The 9,465-nt window shown below is 39.8% G+C and overlaps 1 long non-coding RNA gene across 1 annotated transcript; it reads left to right on the top strand.

The window, feature by feature from the left end:
• Nucleotides 1–5,671: 5,671 nt before the first annotated feature.
• On the top strand, nucleotides 5,672–9,358 carry LOC127157188 (uncharacterized). The gene is made up of 3 exons (XR_007825854.1): nucleotides 5,672–8,505; nucleotides 8,907–8,969; nucleotides 9,061–9,358. It is a non-coding gene; the product is annotated as an uncharacterized LOC127157188 (long non-coding RNA).
• The last annotated feature ends 107 nt before the right edge of the window (nucleotides 9,359–9,465 follow it).

Here is a 9,465-nt window from a genome sequence, read left to right as displayed (position 1 = left end):
AAAGGGTAACAGTCAGGCTTTGTGACAGAATTCAGTTTACGATAATCAGTACAAAATCTGTAAGATCCATCTGGTTTATTTACTAGGAGACAAGGAGAACTCCAAGCACTGAAACTGGCCTCAGCCAAGTTATTATTTAACAAGTAAGCAACCTCCTTTTTCAACAACTCCCGTTTCATTGGGTTTACCCTATATGCATGTTGCTTGATTGGAAGCGCATCACCCACATCAATGTCGTGTTCAATCATTGTCGTGCAACTAGGCACATCAGAAAACAAGTGAGGAAAAGACTCTACCAACTGCAGCACGTCGCTTCTCTCCAATGAGGAGAGATATGGTAAATGATGGACCAATTTCGTCAACATCTCAGAATTATTCAAACGTCCTTCAATAATACCTCGAGAAGGAAAACGAACCCCATCGTTCCCGACATAATCGGAGGAAGAAGTCTTCTGAGAAGAAGTCTCATCCTCAGTAAGCTGTAAAGAGTCACCAGTCACAGTGTTTATTAACACAACAGAAGATGTGGGAGGAAAATAGGGTTTTAAAAGATTTATGTGACAAACCCGTACTCCTTTACGTCGTTCTGGTGTTTTCAGAAGATAATTCTGTCCCGAAAGGCATTTCAGTACAGGATAAGGTCCTGCAAAACGAGCTTGAAAAGGGTTACTTACAAGAGGTAACAAAGCTAACACTTGGTCCCCAACCTGAAAATTCCGAGACACCGCTCGTCGATTAAATAACCTTTCCATCTTGTTCTGTGACTTGCCCAGCTTTCTCTGGGCAATTGCTCGAGCCTCATACAGCCGACACCTGAAACCACCAACATAATCCAGAACATTTTGGGAGGATTCTGGAGAGATCCACTTATCAGCAAGAACAGCAATGGGACCACGAACTTCATGTCCAAATACCAACTCATTTGGGCTAAATCCCATGCTCTCTTGAATAACCTCTCGAACACCCAAAAGCAACCAAGGTAGCCCTTCTTCCCAATCAGACCCATGCTCCACACAGTATGAACGCAATAATGATTTCAGGGTCTGATGGAACCTCTCCAGGGCCCCCTGGCTTTCAGGATGATGTGTGCTGGAAATGTTGTGACTGATTTTTAACTGTCGTAAAGCCTTGGCGAACAAACGACTCATAAAATTAGAGCCCTGGTCCGTTTGAATCACTCTAGGGATGCCGAATGTCGACATAAAGTCAGTTAAACTTTTGAGTATAGACTTGGTAGTGATAGACCTAACAGCATATACAGCTGGAAATCGAGTTGACAAACACATAACTGTAAGTAAATATTGACGACCAGCCTTAGATCGAGGTAAAGGACCTACACAATCAAGCAGCAAATACTCGAATGGTTTTGACATAGCTGGAATAGGTTGGAGAGGGGCCACAGGAATTTTCTGGTTTGGTTTACCAGTAAGTTGGCACACATGACAAGATCGAATAAACTTTGCCACATCTCTTTTTAATCCGGGCCAATAAAATCTACGCTGTATTCGGTCATATGTTTTCCTCACTCCCATATGTCCAGCCAATCCATCATGAGCTAGACTAAGTACAGACTGTCTGAATTTCAAAGGAACTACCACCTGAACATAAAACTTAGTAGTGGGTTCAGTTTTGCTGATCCACCGTCTAAGCAACAAGCCCCCTTTAAGAAAATAACAAGAGGGTAGCTCAGTCGCAACATCTCTCTCAGTACACACCATGGAAAACAAAGATTTAAGAGTTACATCTGCGAGTTGTTCTTGGATCAAAGTCTCCCGAGAAACATGGAAGAGGGAGGACAAAAGATCATTTGTTGCTTCTTTCTCATGTGAGATAGACTCTTCAGAAAACAAACCAGACGATTCTAAGATGGAATTGTCTAAAGTCCTACCCAGGGAATCACCTTCACCGTCCCCACCATGAGACTGATGTATTGAAACAAGTCCACTCTCAATCACATTATCAGAATGCTCGGGTAAAATCTGTCCCATGTTAACCCCACCATCGGAAGGTAATAAATCAAGACCATCTTCACAGAACTTATCAACTTTGAGCTGTTTTTTCATGGCTCGGGTGACAGCGCAGGAAGGAAACACATGGGGAAATTTTTGACCACATTCATCAAGAACATTGGCCAGCACAGGTGAGGAGACCACTATAGTAGAGGGCACAGATTTCGACGTCCCCCAAACATTACCCTGAGCAAGATCGTTCCCTAAAATGAAAGAAACGCCTGGAACAGGAAGGGAAGATCGTACTCCAACAATCACATCACCATTTACAAGATCAGATTGGAGATGTACCTTATGCAAGGGAACTTTTAGAAAGGTCATCTCAATACCTCTAATTAAGACATCCTTCCCTGTTGCAGTCAGATCTGAGAGGGGAAGAACTCCCTCTAACAAAAAAGATTGGGAGGCTCCCGTATCCCTCAAAATCTTCACAGGAACTCCTTCCTCCGGCCCTGCCAGAGACACAATGCCCATAGTAATAAATGGGGCATAATCTGCACAGTTCTCAACAGCTACAGGTTTTGACATCACATCCTTAATTTTAAGATCTTGTTCTGGAACCTCAGTATTAACAAAACTGCATGGCTCCAACTCAATTAAACCAACTGGCTTGGACTTCTTGAAGTCAGTACATTCAGTAATTTTGTGTCCAACTTTATGGCAGTAAAAACAGACTACTTTACCTTTCTTGTCTGAAGAAGTGTTTTGACTCACGGGGTGGACATTTGAAGCAACACCCGATGTTGTCACTGGAGGGGTCCACCAATTTCGAAAAGACCTTTTACTTTGATCATTTGACCCTCTTCCAGGAAAAGAAACTCTGTGAGTCAGAGCAAATTCATCAGCCAATACAGCCGCATCAGCCAAAGTAAGGGCCTTTTGTTCATTCAGGTAAGTAGAGACAGATCCAGGTAGACAGTTTTTAAACTCCTCTACTAGAATTAACTCCCTTAACTGATTCAAGGTTTCTACTTGTTGAGACTGACACCACCTTGTAAACATAATCTCTTTTTCCCTAGCAAACTCCACATAAGTTTGTTTTTCAAGTTTTTTATAACCCCGGAATCTTTGGCGATAAGCCTCAGGTACTAGCTCATATGCTCTTAAAATAGCCGTTTTAACCTTTTTAAAATCTGCACTCTCCTCCTCAGAAAGGGTCGCAAACACCTCCTGGGCTTTCCCTGTCAGAACACACTGTAAAAGCAATGTCCAGACCTCCACTGGCCATTTTAAAGAACCAGCAACTCTTTCAAAATGAGCAAAATACCGGTCTACATCACGTTCACAAAATGGGGGAACCATTTTGAGATTTCGACCAACATCAAAGGAAGACTGCGCAACTTGAATGGGCTTAGCAGCTTCAGTTTTCTTAGCTTCCAATTCAAGTTCTAACTTCCTCATCTCATATTGTCTCTGCTCACGTTCACTCTCACGTGCATACTCTAGCTTTTTCAACTCAAACTGTGTACGCTCATGTTCTAACTCAAACTCTAATTTTTTTAACTGAAACCGTTTTTCCCATTCCCTATCTTTTAAAGCCTGTGCACTTTCAAAAGATAATCTCTCAGTTTCAAATTGTGTTTGCTTTTCTTTTGACACCAAATCTCCCTCCATTTGTGGGGACTCTATTCTAACAGAGCCAACCTCCTTTCCTGTAACAAGAACTCCTTTGGCTATCAACTGGCTTTTAACAGCCCTTAACATATCCTCTTTGCGCTTTTTATCATTGCTAGTCAACACCAGATCGTGACTCTCTGCAAGTTCTAAAAGTTGTTCTTTGGTGCACCGATCTAAAAACTTTTCAGAAAGTTCAACACTAAACTCCCCAATGGAAGTCATTTTAAACTAGCAACTACTTAACCCCACAACGAATATTTAATATGCTAATACAGACATACTATATCACACAATCTAGCTTACCAGCCTACTACAAGGTTAAGATCAAGGCAAACTAACTACCAGTTCTTATTACTCAGATCAATCAAACAGGTCGTACAATTACTGCTTTAATACAATTAAATTTCTTTTTGTTATAGGGACAATGAAGCACTACTAATTCATAAGAGGATCTATTACATCATGCACAAGCCATCGATATAAAGCTAACAGTAAACAACAACCGTTCACTATCGATCGGCTATGTAACTTCTCAAACGTATTCCTCCTATTGTCTACAATTACTATTGTCCCTAAACTCAAAAGGATGCCTGTTAGCTAAATCTATTTTAGCCTATACAAGCAACCACGTACTTCCCGTTTAAAAATAACAACAGTAACCCCTAATACTCACGCGCAAACACAAAACAACGCTCTCTTTATCAAATTTAATAAAAAAAATTCGGGGGAAAAGTACTCACCGGGATTTCCATTGGCTTTTCATCTCCAATATAGCTGATCATCACCAAACTAACCTCTCTAGTCTTCAAAGGACTGCCGGGCTCGAGGCAACTTAAAACGCTGAACCTCGTAACAGCCGTTCTCCAAATGAGTTCAGCTGCGCGAGAAGCGTACCCCCACCCGGGGTTTCCTTCCAAAACCCCCAAAACAAAAAAGAAAAAAAAAAAATCAACAAAACAACAAACAGTGTTCCGATGGAAAGACCGCTCACACGCAGCCCAGCTGAAACACTCTAACTAACCGGAGTGAAAGCCAGTTCTCAAAGGAAATCCCGAAGAGAAAAAATATATATATATATACACATACAACGACGAACTCAAAATCTTGGACGAGGCCCCAATTTTATGTTACGGCTAGCTCGTGAGCCTCAACACAAAATAGGCACAACACCACATTTTGGGGAAAACTCCATTTATTTACCAAAATGAGAAAAAAGTTACATAACAAACTAGACGTCTAGGGGTGTCAAATAAAATTATACACGCGCGAGTATTTTAATGGGAAAACTAAGAAGAAAGGGAAGAAAAAAAACACAAGCAAACGCAACACCTGAGAGAGACCAACCAAAAGACATACCAGACTTTTATACATCGTGACTCTCCCAGAGGCTTAATCAGTGATTAATGTCACCTGTTGCCCAGCCAGCGATTGCACTTACAGCAAAGCCAGCAGGGGGCAATAAACAGGCGTAACACATGTATAGACATGAATACGAAGCAGAAAAATACTGCTAAACCCTTGTATGTTATCCTTTTATCCTTTCAGCCAAAGCAACAGAGGGAGCTCACTGAAAAATGGAGTAATATAAGTTTAAGAGTTATGAGAAATTTATGAAATATGTGAACGTAGACATCTAGTATCAACAAAGACAGAGGGAAGAGACAGAAGAAATATGAAATCAAATAAATACATGATTATAATCCAGGGGTTCTTAACTCTGGCAAACTCAAGGTCCATGTTCTTGCAAAGTTTAGCTCCAATTTTGATCAAACTCACCTGCCTTTGACTTTCTAGTGATCCTGAAGGCCTGAAAGTGGGGATTATGAATGAACAGTGTCTTTCCACCTTCACTACCATGACTAAAGTACCTTTGAGCAAGGCACTGAACCCCCAATTGCTCCCTGGGCTGCTCACTGCTTTCAATTTTAAGTATATGTCATGATTTTCAAGTTCTCTGGTATTTTCGGAATCATAACGTGTTTTTTACAGCAATGGTTAGCATACATAGCCTTTAGTATTACATGTAATATATTTCTGACTCACAGAATTCCCATCGGGTCGCAATTGTAAGCCTTTTCAGACCACTTGCCATTAAAACTATTGTAAGTGTTGATACTTGATATAACAAAACAGGGAAATGAGAAGTGATGCCAAGACAGTCTCATAACTTGGATTAACTCCGCCTTTGTTCATGACCACTGCTTTAGCCTCAGTTGGCTCACTTTAGTCCGAGATATTAGGCAGCCCGAAAATCCCTGGCCATTGGCCCCCGAGGAAGCCCCGACGGCCTGATCAGGCCCCAGAAGTTACAGTGGAAATGCAACTGGCCCTGGCACACACTAGCATGCTACATATATATATATATATGTATGTGTGTAGCACGTTAGTGTGTGCAATCATGGGCAAAAAGAGAAAATGGTTTCTGAGGTAAGTTCATTCTAATAATTCATGTTTTTAACTTTCACTGAACCATACCACCATTATTAGTCTTTTTCATGGGCTCTGTACATTTATTAACTGTGTGAAGTGAATGATATTACCCACAATTCTGTAATGCCAAGCCAGCAGAGGGAGCCCTCACCTGAGTACCTCACCTCAGTTGGTTCAGTTCATACTTAGAAGGGAGAGGTTATTATGTGAGTATAGGAGAGCATCAGTCTAAGTGGACGTCCATGACATGTGGAGTCCCTCAAGGCTCAATTCTAGTGCCGCTCTTGTTTAGACTGTATATGCTCCCATTGAGTCAAATAATGAAAAAGAACCAAATTGCCTATCACAGCTATGCTGATGATACCCAGATTTACCTAGCCTTAATGCTAAATGACTACAGCCCCATTGATTCCCTCTGCCAACGCATTGATGAAATTAACAGTTGGATGTGCCAGAACTTTCTTCAGTTAAACAAGGAGAAAACTGAAGTCATTGCATTTGGAAGCAAAGAGGAAGTTCTTAAGGTGAATGCATACCTTGACTCTAGGGGTCAAACAACTAAAAACCAAGTCAGGAATCTTAGTGTGATTCTGGAGTCAGACCTTAGTTTCAGTAGTCATGTCAAAGCAGTAACTAAATCAGCATACTATAATCTCAAAAGATCTCCCAAGAAAACCATTAGACAGCTGCAGCTCATCCAGAACACTGCTGCCAGGATTCTGACTAGAACCAGAAAGTCTTGTCCAAATCGCTCAATGGCCTAGGACCTAAATACATTGCAGATATGCTCACTGAATATAAACCTAACAGACCACTCAGATCATCAGGATCGAGTCAGTTAGAAATACCAAGGGTTCACACAAAACAAGGGGAATCCACTTTTAGCCATTATGCTGCCCACAGTTGGAATCAGCTTCCAGAAGAGATCAAATGTGCTAAAACATTAGCTACATTTAAATCTAGACTCAAAACTCATCCGTTTAGCTGTGCATTTACTGAATGAGCACTGTGCTACGTCCGAACTACTTGCACTACAGTATGTATAATCCTTTTCCATTTTTAACTGTCTTAAATTTTATTTTAAATCAATTTTTTAATTTTTTTAGGTTTTTTTTTTTTGTTTTATTGCTGTGATTATTGTTTTTATGATTATTTTTATGATTATTCTACTTCCTTTTATGTAAAGCACTTTGAATTACCTTTGTGTATGAAATGTGCTATATAAATAAACTTGCCTTGCTTTGCCTTGCCTGAGTACTGACTGTGTTCCACTCCCTCTGCTTCTCCACTCACTTCCTGTTTGGTGGCTTTATAAGCCAGAGACTGAGCACATGGTCCTGGCGAAGTATTGCCAGTTATTCTGCCTTACCAAGCATTTCTCTTGCTTTATCTGGTCTGCATTTCGTGTATTATTTTCTGCCTGTTTTCCTGACTACCTTTTATCTGGATTATCCCTCATGTTTTGACTGCCTGATTGGACTGATGATTGTGTTTGGACCCTCTGCCTGCCTACTCCCCCTCGTCTTTTGGATTACCCCTGTGTATGGTGACAGATTGGACTGTTACTCTGGTTTTGACCCTTTGCCTGTCTTAACGTTTCTGTCTGCTAAAAACCCCAACAATAAACTTCTGCAAATGGATTCTAATTCAGGCTTAGCGCCATCCTTACACAATTATGACCTATATTTCTTTTCAGTTTGTTGGAGCCGTGGTTGTGGTCGTGGGTTAGTAGAGAAGAAAATGAAAAAATCAAGATTATTGATTTGAGTGAGAGGAAACGGTATGTTAAAAATGTAACTGAACAAATGTGTTTATTTATTTTTAATAATTATAATTTCTTTCCTACATATTCTGTTTTTTTTTTCTTTCTGTAAATCAGAATACGTCTTCTAAGATTTCAGAGTTTGTTAGACATTTCTGTAATTTTTACAGTTATTAACTGTATATCACCCAGTATAAAACTGTAAATTCCCTTTACAGTAAATAAAGTAATAACTATTGCATTATGGGAATTTTCTGTGTCGTCAAACCCCAAATACAGAGACTTACTGTATTTTTTAAAATTGCTGTATACTACTATTTGCTGTAACAGCCTCATTAACAGCTTGGGACGGACTACACTTGATGTGTTGCATCGCTTGTAATGACTGGAACATCCGTTTGTCCTTCATGTCAGACACAGCGCAAGCTCTTGAAGTACATCTGTCAAAAATATACCGGGGCATTACCTTTACTGTAAGCATCCACTGTAAATTGTATATTTAATGGGTTCTATATTGTCTTCTTTTGTCGAGTCGCACTGCACCACGCCACTCGTGTCCAATGAAGACGCTGAAGCAGCGGAAAGCGTCGTGGCGTTTGCCCGGGGATGAACCCGCGAGAGCGGTAGACTTCCGGAGAACATCTACGCTGTGTGTCGATGCAATTTATGAGAGATTAAGACCAGCAGGTAAGGTAAAAATAAATAAACGTCTGTCTGAGTGTTTGTCAGATTTTTGCACACCAGCTTAACCTAGTAATATTTACCTGTCAACATGGGGGTTACAAACTTTACTATAGTAAACTGCGCTGTCGTTTCAAACGGCCTTTGTCAGCTTATTAAATTAAGTTACTGAATTAAAATAATTTTCAACAAGCAGTGCTTATTAACATTTGGTTAACTAATGTGAAATTTTGTTCAGGTGTTAGTATAATGTTGGCCAGTAGCCTATTGAGAAAACAAAATTGTGTGTTAGCTATAGGTTAGACAAGTTATATAGCTAACTGTTAGCTGCCTTTCTAGTTTTAGAATTAGTTTGTTATAATTATTAATGGAATTTAAGATTTACTGCATTTTGTGGTGTTTGACAGGCAACTGCAATGAAGCATCAAGAAAGACGAGCATGCCAACCACACTGAGAATGATAGTTCATGGTAAGAGAACAGCTATGGTTTTGAGATGTTTGTGTATTCTGTGTGGGGTTTGCCTTTTTAAAGTGTGCCATTTCTACTTCTTGTTTTTCAGAGAAGACATTTCTGTCACTAACAAAGTGGATGGTCAGCAAAGGTGGTGGCCACGTTTTAAAGCAGCACCTGGGTTTTGCAGATGGCTATGTATTTTTTGGCTGCATGTCTTTTTCTCCATTATGTTTCTGTTGCCTATAGATACTTTGTGAGGATAAATCCAGAGGATACAACATAATGCACTGCAAAACATCCTAAGACAGGGGAAATGATGAAGATGCACTGTTCCAGCAGTTTAAGACTGTATTTTTAAGTGTTATACATGCATTGTTTTAAATAAAGTATTTGATATTTTGTGATTATTGTGTCTGTTTTAATTGAATGTCAGTAGTACCTACGTAGAGTAAAAATAAAATAAGTTTAAATTAATTCAATATAAAATTATAAAATCTACTGAAATCTATAT

The sequence above is a fragment of the Labeo rohita genome, unplaced genomic scaffold (assembly GCF_022985175.1).
Source record: "Labeo rohita strain BAU-BD-2019 unplaced genomic scaffold, IGBB_LRoh.1.0 scaffold_1000, whole genome shotgun sequence".
NCBI classification, from domain to species: domain Eukaryota; kingdom Metazoa; phylum Chordata; class Actinopteri; order Cypriniformes; family Cyprinidae; genus Labeo; species Labeo rohita.
Note: the sequence above shows the minus strand (reverse complement) of the source record. Positions and strands in the feature narration are given on the sequence as shown.